Raw genomic sequence first — 14,569 nt, 5'->3', positions numbered from 1 at the left:
TGACCTTATTCCAAACTGAGGAAGCCGGTAGACTACACACCCCAAGAGACTTCAACTGAGTACCCACCCCACCAAAATTTGACCACCCTATTACTATCTGTGGTCTCGACTAAAAACCTATCCTCCTCACTCAATGTACTCAAATAACCCTGAAGCCATGTTTTCCCTCAAACGGTACTTGAACATGCACTGTCTAAAACAGCACAGCTACCCGCCTCAATCCCAAATATTGCGATCTTGGACTTATCAAATCCTGTGAATAACACTTTACTCTGATCAGCACTAGCACCGACTCCACACTCATTACTTCCTTCATCAGACCCTACACCCTGACTAGTTATGTGTACACGGTTTAATCTTTCCCAACTATCTGGGCAGTCTTTCACAAAATGTCTAAAAACGGATTTTGAGCGAAGCGAAAAATCTATTTTTGGGTGAGGTAGCCATGTCATCCTGATGGAAGTTCCTTCATAGTAGCTTCCTAGGTTATATTTAACTACAGTGATATATCCCAGAGAATTTTACTTAAGGTATCCAGAATTCTAACTCCTGGTGCAAATATCCCTGGCTTTTGCCTTAAGGGATATCGCATATCAGAGGACGTATTCTTGACACGCCACATAGCTATCTACACCCCTAATAGCGTTTATGCTTCGAGAGGGGAAAGTAGCAAGAATTGTAGGTGGGCCGTTAATAAGGCAACGCTCCTACATGTACTATAGTTGGGCGCCAGTATGTCACGTCACGTCCTGGGGCCATCTTGTCATTCTTTGTAGCGTTAGCGAGGTGCTACAGATACAGTACGTTTGGGAGGGATTCATTCATCCTTTGTAAAAGGAGGGTGGGTCCATCAGGACGACATGGCTACCTCACCCAAAAATAGATTTTGGGCTCAGGCCATGTCGTCCTGATGGAAGTTTACCAGAGCATTTATGTATCTGTGGATTTCCAATAGTGCCAATAACCGCGGGATAAATTTTCCTTTGTCATCTAGACCTAGAGACACATGGTGTTACCGTCATACACCTTTCAACTGATCATGGACTGTCAGTGCTTCCTGCCCCCTACAGGGAAGAGTCATGGGAGACTAGGAAAACCCAAGGATTGTAAGTTCAATGAACAATCTAGCAAACCAGTTTGTATATTAGTCTCATCGTATACATGTAAAACATAGTTTGTATTCTGAAAGGAACAAAGTATGTATTGATTACTGACACCTCCCCTGGTCCACTTGGTGTGTTGTAAGCAAGATAGACAGATTTTCATTCGTGTAGGAAATTTGTACGGTCAGTAAAGCAATCAGATATAAAATCAGTCATTACCAGGAACTGATACTTAATACCATAACACATAATTAAGGGATTTTGACGTAGGAAAAATCTATTTCTGGGCGAAGGACCTGTGCCGCCCAGTGAATAAGCTCCATTTAGCACTTATTCTTAGGTAATTTACTGCTAAATATACCAGAGAAAAAATGTAAAGGAGTGCTAGGTTAACTAGCTCGCTCACCTATTGGTGTCGGTATAAAATTGGGCGTATAATCCAGAGGTCCCGCACTATTTAGATTCATCCACGACAGAAACCCCAATAGAGGAGAGCCGTTCAACCTCACTCGGTACTACTAACAATGCATCCGCTCAGAACCCAACTCCTTAGCACCCAAAGTTTGGGGACTCCAAGGGAGAGGAGCTGGGAGGGTTCACTGGGCGGCACAGGTCCTTCGCCCAGAAATAGATTTTTCCTACGTCAAAATCCCTTTTCTGGGCTCGAACCTGTGCCGCCCAGTGAATCTATACAAGAGAAAATGTCACCAAACTTGCAAAATAAAGGAAAAAACATAAGCGTAAGGGAAATACAGGATGCTTTTAATCAGAGATGAGTACCAAAAAACAATTATAAGGGTATCTTAAATATGAACATAAATCCAATAAGGTAGGTATAATAATGCCGTGAGTGATAATATATACAGATACTCAGGAGCATAAAATTTACAAATATAATAACAGTATTCAGGTGCGAGACCAACGAATACAATAGGGTATAAATGAGGCAGGTAAGAGGGAGAGATAAAGAGTCAAGGCATTAACCTGTGAGTTACTTGGGAGTAACTACGCTCCCTGCGGCTACTGTAGAAAATTTTAGGGCTTCCAAATGTTTAAGGTAGTGTTTCTTGAACACTGACGGTGATTTCCACCCTGTATACCTGGAAAGGTCTGTAAAATTCATGTGGTGAAAGAAGTTCACCGAGGTAGCAACCGCCCTGATATCATGTGCAAGAGGAAAAGAGTCAGGGTTAGCTTGTTTAATAAAATACAAGATTTGTTGCCTGATCCCTTTAATAGTAATGGTACCGCCTTGTTCTCTAACGAATAGAGGCCCCGAGGAGTTAGAGGAGGTCCGGGATAAATAAGACCTAAGAGTAGTAACAGGGCACAGAGACGGATCTTGCGTGAGGGGAACAATTTTCCAGGAAGACCATCTGTTTTGAGGGTCTTCGTTCTTAGCCAAAAAGAATTTGTTAGGAGAAAGAAGGACCTCTCCCGAAGGCAGGAAGTCAATATGACCCGGGTCTCTCGACAAGGCTGCCAATTCAGAAATTCTTGCCCCGGAAGCCAAGCTCACCAGGAAAAGTGTTTTCCTGAGAAGGGGAATGTAATCACAAGAACTGTTAATGGTATCAGAAGCCAATCTGAGTACGTCATTAAGGAACCAGGTCACCGGAGTAGGACGAGTAACCGGTTTCAGTCTGGCACAAGCTTTCGGAATTGAAGCTAACAAAGAGTCGGTTAAGTCTATGTTAAAACCCACTAGGAAGATCTTTTTCAGAGCCGATTTAATAGTGGTGATAGTATTGGCTGCCAGACCTGATTCTAATAAGGATCTAAAGAAAGTGACTGTAAGGTTCAAGTTCATACAGTTCACGTCTGAGTCTATTAAAAATTTTGCCAACTTTTTAACTGCAGAGTCATACTGGCGGATGGTGGAATCCCGTTTATCCGATTCTAGGAACAAGGTGTTTTGAGGATCAATATTGGCACCATGCATAGCCGCAAACTTCATAAAGTCCATAAAGTTAGGGCGCTCTGAATGTTTGAGAAAGCGTACACAACGCGTGTTTGTACTATCTGAGACAGAACCGGATTGGGTATCGGGTGAGGGTATAGTCTCAACTCTCGCAGGAGAGGATACCAGTTGCTCTTGGGCCAGTTGGGTGCGACCAAGGCTACTTGTCCCTTGAAGGATCTCAGTTTGTCTAGAACTTTCAGCAAAAGATTCACCGGGGGAAAGAGATAAATCTTTTCCCAGGTGTCCCAATTCTGTGACATGGCGTCTGTGGCGTAAGCCTGAGGGTCTAGATTGGGAGCCACATATACTCTCAATTTGTGGTTGGATTCCGTGGCGAAGAGGTCCACTTGGAGACCGGGAACCTGAGAGAGAATCCACCGAAATGACTTTAGATCGAGTGACCATTCCGATTCTAGAGGGGAGGTCCGGGACAGGGCGTCTGCCACTACATTCCGGACTCCCGCCAGGTGGACAGCTGAAAGATGCCAACGGTTCAAGGCTGCTAGGGAGAATATGGCTACTAGAACATGGTTCAGAGGCCCTGACTTTGACCCGCCTCTGTTGAGGCAGCGGACCACCACTTCGCTGTCGAGGACCAGACGAAGGTGTTGTTTCTTGGGAAGAGCAAGACGTTTCAGGGTTAGAAGAACTGCCATGGCCTCTAGCACATTGATGTGAAATTGGCGGAACAAGGGAGTCCAAAGACCTTGAACTTTCTTGAGCTGAGAATAACCGCCCCAACCTGACAAGGATGCGTCCGTGTGAATGATTAATTTCGGAGGCGGAAATCGAAGGGGAACTGACTTTGACAGACTGTTTGCTCTTGTCCAAGGAAGAAGTCTTTCCCGTAGAATGGGAGGAAGGCGGACTTTCCTGTCCCGGAACTTCCGGTTCGCCCTCGAACGCCAGACACGATTGATATCTTTCAATTTTGCCTTCAGAAGAAGATCCGTCACTGAGGCAAACTGAAGGGACCCCAGAATCCTCTCTTGGAGTCGTCTGGAACTTACTTTGTCTTTGAGAAAGCGTTTGGTGTTCCTTGCAATCTCTAACCTCTTGGGTCTGGGAAGACACAGAGTATGAGATATAAGATCCCATTGCAGGCCGAGCCATTGGAACTTCGATTTTGGAAGAAGACGGGACTTCTTGAAGTTGATCTGGAAGCCTAGAGATTGAAGATAATGGATGACTTTGTGAGTGGCTTTTAGGCAATTTTGGGAGGTGTCTGACCAAATGAGCCAGTCGTCCAGATAGGCTACTACTTGAATCCCTTGATTCCTGAGTTCCTGAACAGCGACTTCTGCTAACTTTGTGAAGATCCTTGGGGCGATGTTGAGCCCGAAAGGCATCACCTTGAAGGAGTAACTTTTGTCCCCTAAGCGAAAGCCTAGGTACGGACGGAAGTGTCTCGCTATCGGGACGTGATAATAGGCGTCTGTAAGATCGATAGAGGTGGTGACGGCCCCACGGGGAAGTAAGGTCCGCACCTGCGAGACGGTAAGCATTCGAAACTTGTCGCATTGAATGGACAAGTTGAGAAGGGATAGGTCTAGAATCACTCTTCTCTTGTCTGAATCCTTCTTCGGGACACTGAACAGCCGACCTTGAAACTTCAGGTGTTTCGTTTCTTGTACGACGTTCTTTTGTAAAAGATACTGGACAAATTCGACCAGGTCCGGAGTGGAATGTTGACGAAATTTGTTCGGAGGAGGAGGTCCTTGAATCCAACTCCACCCCAGTCCCTTGGAGATGATACTGAACGCCCAGGGACTGAACCTCCATTTGTTGCGGAAGGCATAGAGCCTCCCCCCTACCTGCTGCCTCCACGTCCGCCTCGGAAGTTCTTTCCTCTGCGAAAAGCTCTTCCCCTGCCTTTGTTCTGGTTAGAACCACGGTGGTAGCCTCATACGACTGGTTAAAGGCAGGAGAAGTGGCGGAGGCACCAGAAAGCTGGCTCTTAGGAAGCAGAACGGTGACATAGTCGTCCGAAGGAGCCTGAGAGGTGGAAGGCTGTGCCGGGGCAACAGGAGATGGGGGAAGAGGCAGCCGGAAAATGGGCGAACCAGTCTGCTGTTGCCTGAACTGGGTGGAAGTATATGGACGGAGCTTCTTCCTACCCCGGGCTTGGTAATTTGCAAGGTCAGATTTACGTTTAGGAGTCAAACCCCAACGGGCTTTAAGGCTCTGGTTGACTCTAGTGGCCTCCGCCAAGACTTCCTCTACAAGGTCCTCAGGGAAGAGGTTTGAACCCCAACAGGAGGACCGGATCAGCTTATTAGGTTCATGCCTAATAGTCGCCTCTGCCAGGACATGTTTGCGACACTTGCGTTTAGCAGTAGCGAAGTCATACAGGTCGTAGTATAATGACTGCAACGTAGCCTTGTTGAGAGATTTAAAAATACTCTCAGTATCGTAAGTCAAGGCTATCGACTCCGTGGAAGTGGCCAGGTTCAGAGTACGGCCAACGCGTAGGCGAGAATCATACTCCTGTTTAATGAGGGATTCCGGGAGACGGGGAAGCCGCTCACTAAACATTACCGAAGCACAGTCTGCTGCTAGCTTTCCAGAGGTAAATGTGGTATGGACGTTGTCCCAACACTCAATGCCTGAAGGAAGAAGGAGGGAGATTGGATCCACCTCTCGGATGGGAGGCAAGGGCTTCTCCTCCAGAGCATATTGGAAGGCAAGCTCTGCTACCTTATTGACACATGGAGTCACGGTGTTTTTGTCCATTAGGAACATTGTAAAAGAGCTCTTATAAGGCGTCAACATAGTGTTGGTGCAGCCGATGTCATTCAGGAATCTGGCCCACACAGATTGGGCCTGCTCTTTTGGGAAGATGACTGTCTCCTTGGGGACCTTGTCTAACCGAACCAAAGCTTCCTCGGTAAGCCTGGCATAACCATGAAATGGAAATGCCAGACCAGGAGGAAAGAATTCAAAGTCCTCTAGGGGACGAGTGCCAAGACCCTCCAAAGTTAACATTCCGTCTGAGAACGGGGAATGAAGAGCCATACGCCAAGGGTTGTTTTTGGCAAACTGCGGGAGCTTAGAGGCATCCGGGATGAGAGAGCTTTGGACCCGCTCCGGAGCACCTTGCTCTAATGCCCCAAGTCTCTGACCGATGTTAGAGAACATCGTGTCCATCTTAGACTGTATCTCTGATACAAACTTAGCCTGCATCTCCGACACGATGCGAAGCATGGCTGATTCGGAAAGGCCCGGGCTAGCAGCAGGTGTGGCGGAATGAACTCCCGGGTCGCGAGACTTAGAGGAGGAGCCAGAAGCCTTAGATGACAGGTTTGTATTCTGTTTAGAACCATGAGAAGCCTTATGAGACTTATGAACTTTAGGTAAGGTTCTAGACTTATTCTTGGGGGGAACCGGGTGTGATCGTTGGGACGAATCACGGTCCCCAGAAAAACCATGGAAGGAAGAGCGATCAGAAGAAGAAGAAAGAGAGGGGCTGAGGATAGGAATCTCAGCGCCAGAAACACCTGCCTCACTTACCACCCTACCTGTATCTGGATCATCCAATAACATGGGTTCCACGTCAAGGTTCATGGAGGCAACATTGTCTTCTAGATCTCCGGGGGCGTCCGACGGATCCTGCTCTGGATCAATAAACCCCGCTATGGTGGCATCAATGTGGGCAATGATGGGAGCTGCAACATGCCTAGCCACAGCGGCTGAAGACTTGGCGTTGGGGTAAATCAGGGAACAGTAGTCCTCGGAGAGGACGTACGGCCGCTTGGACTTCACGTTCCGGGCAAAACCACCAACCCACACTTTCAGTGTGGCCCGAGCCGCAGACTTTTGCTCCGGGGATGCCTGAAATAATAGTGGGAATTATAAAAGGGCAGACTCCCAGTGGTCCTTCAAGACCATAGATATCTTACTAAATAGTGTATGTATGCCAAAAAAGGTAAGATAAATAAGAAGGCAACATAGCCAACGGGACTCACCGAGTCAGATCCAAGGGTGGTAACGAGGTCAAAACAGACCACACAGTTATCCGGGTGCCATACCACGACTTCCTCCAGCTGCACACCGCAGAGGGCGTGAGACCGACAGATGGTATGGCCGCAGGGCTGATGTAGAACAGCTGCACAGGCTGTCGTCTGACAATGCACCATCTATAAAAAGAATAGTATATGAGAAACTGTAATTCTCTTAAGTAGGGGCGGGTCCGGAGGACCCGGCCTAAACCTAAGTCTAGCTTAAGACTAAAGTAAATAGTATATGAGAAACTGTAATTCTCTTAAGTAGGGGCGGGTCCGGAGGACCCGGCCTAAACCTAAGTCTAGCTTAAGACTAAAGTAAATAGTATATGAGAAACTGTAATTCTCTTAAGTAGGGGCGGGTCCGGAGGACCCGGCCTAAATAAGCCTAACACAAGATTAGTTAACTGTAATATTCTTAAGTAGGGGCGGGTCCGGAGGACCCGGCCTAAACATAAGTCTAGCTTAAGACTAAAGTAAATAGTATATGAGAAACTGTAATTCTCTTAAGTAGGGGCGGGTCCGGAGGACCCGGCCTAAACATAAGTCTAGCTTAAGACTAAAGTAAATAGTATATGAGAAACTGTAATTCTCTTAAGTAGGGGCGGGTCCGGAGGACCCGGGCCTAACATAAGCCTAACACAAGATAGTTAACTGTAATATCTCTTAAGTAGGGGCGGGTCCGGAGGACCCGGGCCTAACACAACACAAGTTAGGGCTTAGCTTAAGAGGGGCTCCGGAGGACCCGGCCTAAACAAAAGTCTAGCTTAAGACTAAAGTATAGCCATCCATTCCGGTCGAGCCGGGAGTATAAAAAAGGATGCAACAACAAAAATTTTAAGACACAAGGTGTCTGATTTCCCGGGGCGAGGCTAAGCCCCGGGCCGGGAAATAAAAGTATCCAAAACCAATTCGTATAGGAACTCCGGGGTAGTGATCTGTCATATAATCATCATAGGAACTGTTATAAATTAAATAGGGGGGCGGAACTGTAGATAAGAACCGCCAACGGAACCCAGAGGGTTTCATATAACATAAACCAGTGTGATAAGTGAATATAAAATAGGGTGCACCGGGATCCAACTCTGTTGACCGGTGGCCAACCAGACTAGACAGAGCCGAACCCGCCGGGACACCCGGAGGACAAAGTCCATAAACACTGAACTACCCCCTCTACAAGGAGGGAAGGCAACGGTCCCCTAGGGGAGAGGGGGAGAGAAGCCTAGCCACCCACCTAGCGAGAGGGGGAGCATGGGGGAGAATCACGTGATACGGAGCAGCTGGGCTACCAACTGACGATCCCCAACCAGACAGATCAAACGGAGTAATAGCACAATATTCATTATAATAGTAATAGCGTTGATAATATAAAATAAACACATAAAAATTTTTGGGCAAGGCATGCAACGTAATAATTAAATCACAAAAGACACACCTGATGGCTTAAAAAATAACATTGCCGCCTAGCACGAAGGTCGGCAGCCATAACGATACGTAAATGATATCGGCCCAAAATTTGAACCACGAGGGTTCTAAACGCTAAATAATGAATATCCATAATAACAAATAAAATTTAATAATAAAAATAATACATATAGTAACACCGCGAGTGAAACTAAAAGCTCTCAAAACAGGAGTACCAACTGTAAATGGAATCAAGCAAGATCGGTATGAACGAAGAGAATACACTCCTATAATTCAAATATTAGACGATCTAGGTTGCTCAAAACACAGCAAAACACAGCTTGGTACTTAACTTAGACGGTGTCTCCAGGGAAACCGACGAATAAGCCATAATCCAAAGAAAATAAGCGAAAAAACGAGAGCACAACAAAAAAGCGGGTTACACACAAGACGTGCTAAAAGGAGTTGGGTTCTGAGCGGATGCATTGTTAGTAGTACCGAGTGAGGTTGAACGGCTCTCCTCTATTGGGGTTTCTGTCGTGGATGAATCTAAATAGTGCGGGACCTCTGGATTATACGCCCAATTTTATACCGACACCAATAGGTGAGCGAGCTAGTTAACCTAGCACTCCTTTACATTTTTTCTCTGGTATATTTAGCAGTAAATTACCTAAGAATAAGTGCTAAATGGAGCTTATTCACTGGGCGGCACAGGTTCGAGCCCAGAAATGAGATTGTTCACTTAGAACAGATATAGAGTATGTTCAGAATATTCTCAAAATGATATTTTAATTATAAAATAAATTTTTGAATATACTTACCCGGTGAATATATAATAGCTGCAACTCTGCGGCTCGACAGACAACATACTCAAAAAACTCGCGAGCGATCGCTATGCAGGTTGCGGGTGTGCCCACCAGCGCCAACTGTCGGCCAGATACCACTCTTGTATGTAAACAAAACCTTCAATTCTTTTCGTCCCGCTGCGTCTCTATTGGGGAGGAAGGGAGGGTCATTTAATTTATATATTCACCGGGTAAGTATATTCAAAAATTTATTTTATAATTAAAATATCATTTTTAAATATTAAACTTAGCCGGTGAATATATAATAGCTGATTCACACCCAAGGAGGTGGGTAGAGACCAGAGTTAATATGTTTACAGCGTATAAGCTAAGAGTTTTTTCATTTTGACAGTTATCAATATAACAAAACCAAAATAAATAGGTACCTGGTAAGGAAGTTGACTTAGACGATTACTCTGCCTTGTAAGTCTGTCTTCCTTACGGAGCCCAGCGATCCTCTTAGGATGCTGACAGACTCCCAGGAGCTGAAGTATCAAGGGCTGCAACCCATACAACAGGACCTCATCAAACCCCTAATCTGGGCGCTCTCAAGAAATGACTTTGACCACCCGCCAAATCAACCAGGATGCGAAAGGCTTCTTAGCCTTCCGAACAACCCATAAAAACAATATTAAAAACATTTCAAGAGACAGATTAAAAGGATAGGTTAGGGAAGTGTAGTGGTTGAGCCCTCACCCACTACTGAGCGTCAAAAAAAAACAGGTTTTTCTCACGTGACTCACCCCCGTGACTGAATTTGTGGGTGATCGACCTGCAGGAGGTGTCTCCCCTACACGCTCTAGTAGTGTCCAGATGTGCATTGCTGTAGCTGTACTCCTTCCCCCGATTTCTGAGACGCGTCGGGGTCGTTCGCGTCCGAGTTTACCCTTCTAGGGTAGTTTGCATAATTATCAAAGTTATTACGTATTATGAAATTGTCGTAGAATGGTGCAACTTGTATAGGTTATCAGTTGTGGAAAGTCTTGGTGGATTGTTTGGCTACCATGTGCATGTTTTTTTTTTTAGTTAAAATGTCGTTCATCACCACGAGGACCATTTTACCGCGAGTGCCCCTTTTTCATTTTTTTTCATTTTTTTGCCAAGTCATTTTTCCGTAAGATATTGCGAAATAGTGTCGTAAAACTTTTTGCTTGTTTAGTGTTGGAAAGTGTGTCTAGATGATCTGGCTACCCATGCATGACTTTGTTTTTGTCAGAATCGACGTAGTTATTGGTATATTGGGTATTTAACTGCGGTTACCAATTTCTGTTTTTTTTTCAATATTTGTAAAAATTACTACGTAGTAAGGAATTGCCGTATATTATTCATTTTTTTTTCATGTTTATGTGTTAGAAAGTGTGCCTTGATGGTTGGGCTAACACGTGCATGTCTTTTTTTTTATCTGAGATGTCGTATATTAGAATGTCGGGCATTTTACCGCGAGTGTCCCTTTTTCATTTTTTTTCATTTTTTTGCCAAGTCATTTTTCCGTAAGATATTGCGAAATAGTGTCGTAAAACTTTTGCTTTTTTAGTGTTGGAAAGTGTGTCTAGATGATCTGGCTACCCATGCGTGATTTTGTTTTTGTCAGATACGACGTAGTTATTGGTATATTGGGTATTTAACTGCGGTTGCCAATTTCTGTTTTTTTTCAATATTTGTAAAAATTTACTACGTAGTAAGGAATTGCCGTATATTATTGATTTTTTTTTCATGTTTATGTGTTAGAAAGTGTGCCTTGATGGTTGGGCTAACACGTGCATGTCTTTTTTTTTATCTGAGATGCCGTATATTAGAATGTTGGGCATTTTTCCGCGAGTGCCCCTTATTATTTGTTTTGCATTTTTTTGCTTAGTCATGTTACCGTAAGGAATTGGCAAGTAGTGTCGCAAAACTTATATTTTTATAGTGTTGGAAAGTGTTTCTAGATGATCTGGCTACCCATGCCTATTTTTTTTTAGCCAGATATGGCGTATATATAAGTATGTGTTCGATTTTCCTGTGATTGCCATTTTTTCGTTTTTTTCCCATTTCTTTCAAAATTACTACGTACTAAGGAACTATCACAGAGTAATATTTCATTTATATGTTTATTTGTCGGAAAATATGCCTTGATGGTTTGCCTAGCACGTGGCTGAAATTTTTTTTTTCTGAAATGCCGTATATTAGAATGGCCATTTTTCCACGAGTGCCCCTTTTTATTTGTTTTGCATTTTTTTGCTTAGTCATGTTACCGTAAGGAATTGGCAAGTAGTGTCGCAAAACTTATAATTTTATAGTGTTGGAAAGTGTTTCTAGATGATCTGGCTACCCATGCCTATCTTCTTTTTTTAGCCAGATATGGCGTATATATAGGTATGTGTTCGATTTTCCTGTGATTGCCATTTTTTCGTTTTTTCCCATTTCTTTCAAAATTACTACGTACTAAGGAACTATCACAGAGTAATTATTCATTTAGATGTTTATTTGTCGGAAAATGTGCCTTGATGGTTTGCCTAGCACGTGGCTGAATTTTTTTTTCTGAAATGCCGTATATTAGAATGTTAGCCATTTTTCCTCGAGTGCCCCTTTTTATTTGTTTTGCATTTTTTTGCTTAGTCATGTTACCGTAAGGAATTGGCAAGTAGTGTCGCAAAACTTATATTTTTATAGTGTTGGAAAGTGTTTCTAGATGATCTGGCTACCCATGCCTATCTTTTTTTTAGCCAGATATGGCGTATATATAGGTATGTGTTCGATTTTCCGGTGATTGCCATTTTTTCGTTTTTTCCCAATTCTTTCAAAATTACTACGTACTAAGGAACTATCACAGAGTAATGATTCCTCTAGATGTTTATTTGTCGGAAAATTTTGTTTACTTTTTTTTTGATTGAATATCATCAAATTTTTTTAGCTAAAATATTGTTTTACATTTTTTTTTTCAATTTTATTTCCCTTCAAAAAAATGTTTTTGGGTCAGAATTTTAATTTTATAGTCGTAAAATAATCGACAATTATCCAGCAACCCACCATACAATTTTTATGCATATCCAATAATAATTAGATTAGTAAATAACACCTTGAAATTGACATACCCTTCCTACATTTCAAGTGGCAGATTAGGGAGTCTGAGTCAGTGTGGTTGGCGGCCATTTTGTGGACATATCCGAAGCGTAAGCTGCCCTATCTATATATATTCTTGTTCCCTATAGAATTCGTGATATTTTGGTATATTTTTTACCTGCATAAATATCATATTATATATTAAATATATGTATTTTTTTACGGAATTTCTAAGTACTCAAAAAATTACCTTTAGATATGGCCCCTGATATAAATGTAATTTACAAAATAATGAAGATTTTTTTACATATTTCTATTTTAGGATAACATATGTTTATTCCCTAAAAAAATTAGCCACTTCCTATTTCATTTGGGTACCCAAAAAAATTCATGAAATTTGGACAAATTTTTTTGGCCAAAAAAAGTTACCCTTTTTTTCTCATTTCAGATCTTCACCTCCATGGGTCTGACTTCATCTAAAATACATCAAGATGTGTCCTAAACATTCAAGAATCAATTCCTAAAAGGATTTGTGTATATATGTATAAACTTTTTTTTTATGAATTTTTATGTCAGGTCTTTTTTTTTTTCTACTTAATTTTTTAAAATATTTATAATAAATAGTTTTTTCTGCAGATGAGTAGTATTTATCTATACAGTTGTTTTAAGCATTCATTGAAGTTTTTTTTGGCAAAAGAAAAAAGGAGGTTACTGCAAAAACTGATTTTTCAAGAATTTTTTTTGGCGTCGGGGTCGTTCGCGTCCGAGTATACCCTTAAAGGGGTGTCCGAGGACCGTACCTATCCAGGGTTAAAAGGATATGGAATTAGGGAAGTGTAGTGGTTGAGCCCTCACCCACTACTGCTCGCTGCTACGAATGGACCCAGTGTGTAGCAGTCCCCGTAAAGAGTCTGGACATCTTTCAAGTAAAATGACGCGAACACTGACTTGCTTCTCCAAAAGGTCGCGTCCATGATACTTTGCAGAGATCTATTTTGCTTGAAGGCCACGGAAGTTGCTATAGCTCTAATCTCGTGCGTCTTAACCTTAAGCAAAGATCGGTCTTCCTCACTCAAGTGTGAATGAGCTTCTCGTATTAACAATCTGATAAAATATGACAAAGCATTCTTTGACATAGGTAAGGATGGTTTCTTAACCGAACACCATAACGCTTCAGATTTACCTCTTAAAGGCTTAGTACGAGCTAAATAGAACTTAAGAGCTCTAACGGGGCATAAAACTCTCTCTAACCTCGTTGCCTACGATCTTTGATAAGCTAGGAATATCAAAAGATTTAGGCCAAGGACGAGGAGGCAGTTCATTCTTGGCTAGGAAACCAAGTTGAAGAGAACAAGAGGCTTTTTCTGTCGAAAAACCGATGTTCTTGCTGAAGGCATGAAGCTCACTGACTCTTTTAGCTGAGGCCAAGCACACCAGGAAAAGAGTCTTAAGAGTGAGATCCTTCAGGGAGGCTGAATGTAAAGGCTCAAACCTGTCTGACATGAGGAATCTTAGGACCACGTCTAAATTCCATCCAGGTGTAGCCAAACGACGTTCCTTAGAGGTCTCAAAAGACTTAAGGAGATCTTGTAGATCTTTATTGTTGGAAAGATCTAAGCCTCTATGCCGGAAGACCGAAGCCAACATGCTCCTGTAGCCCTTGATCGTGGGAGCTGAAAGGGAGCGAACTCTTCTCAGGTATAAGAGAAAATCAGCGATTTGGGCTACAGAGGTACTGGACGAGGATACAGATACTGACTTGCACCAGTCTCGGAAGATTTCCCACTTCGATTGGTAAACTCTAATGGTAGAAGCTCTCCTCGCTCTTGCAATCGCACTGGCTGCCTCCTTCGAAAAGCCTCTAGCTCTCGAGAGTCTTTCGATAGTCTGAAGGCAGTCAGACGAAGAGCGTGGAGGCTTTGGTGTACCTTCTTTACGTGTGGCTGACGTAATAGGTCTACTCTTAGAGGAAGACTTCTTGGAAAGTCTACCAGCCATCGAAGTACCTCGGTGAACCATTCTCTCGCGGGCCAGAGGGGAGCAACTAACGTCAACCTTGTCCCTTCGTGAGAGGCGAATTTCTGCAGTACCTTGTTGACAATTTTGAATGGTGGGAATGCGTATAGGTCTAGGTGAGACCAATCTAGGAGAAAGGCATCTATATGTATTGCTGCTGGGTCTGGGACTGGAGAGCAATAGATTGGAAGCCTC

General features: G+C 43.3%; 1 long non-coding RNA gene across 3 annotated transcripts in view; it reads right to left on the bottom strand.

The window, feature by feature from the left end:
* Window positions 1-14,569, bottom strand: part of LOC137621677 (uncharacterized) — a 47,266-nt gene that overhangs the window by 18,687 nt on the left and 14,010 nt on the right. The window lies entirely within an intron of this gene.

The sequence above is a fragment of the Palaemon carinicauda genome, chromosome 28 (assembly GCF_036898095.1).
Source record: "Palaemon carinicauda isolate YSFRI2023 chromosome 28, ASM3689809v2, whole genome shotgun sequence".
Classification (NCBI taxonomy): Eukaryota; Metazoa; Arthropoda; class Malacostraca; order Decapoda; family Palaemonidae; genus Palaemon; species Palaemon carinicauda.
The sequence above is the reverse complement of the archived record's forward strand: the minus strand, read 5'-3'. Positions and strand labels throughout refer to the sequence as shown.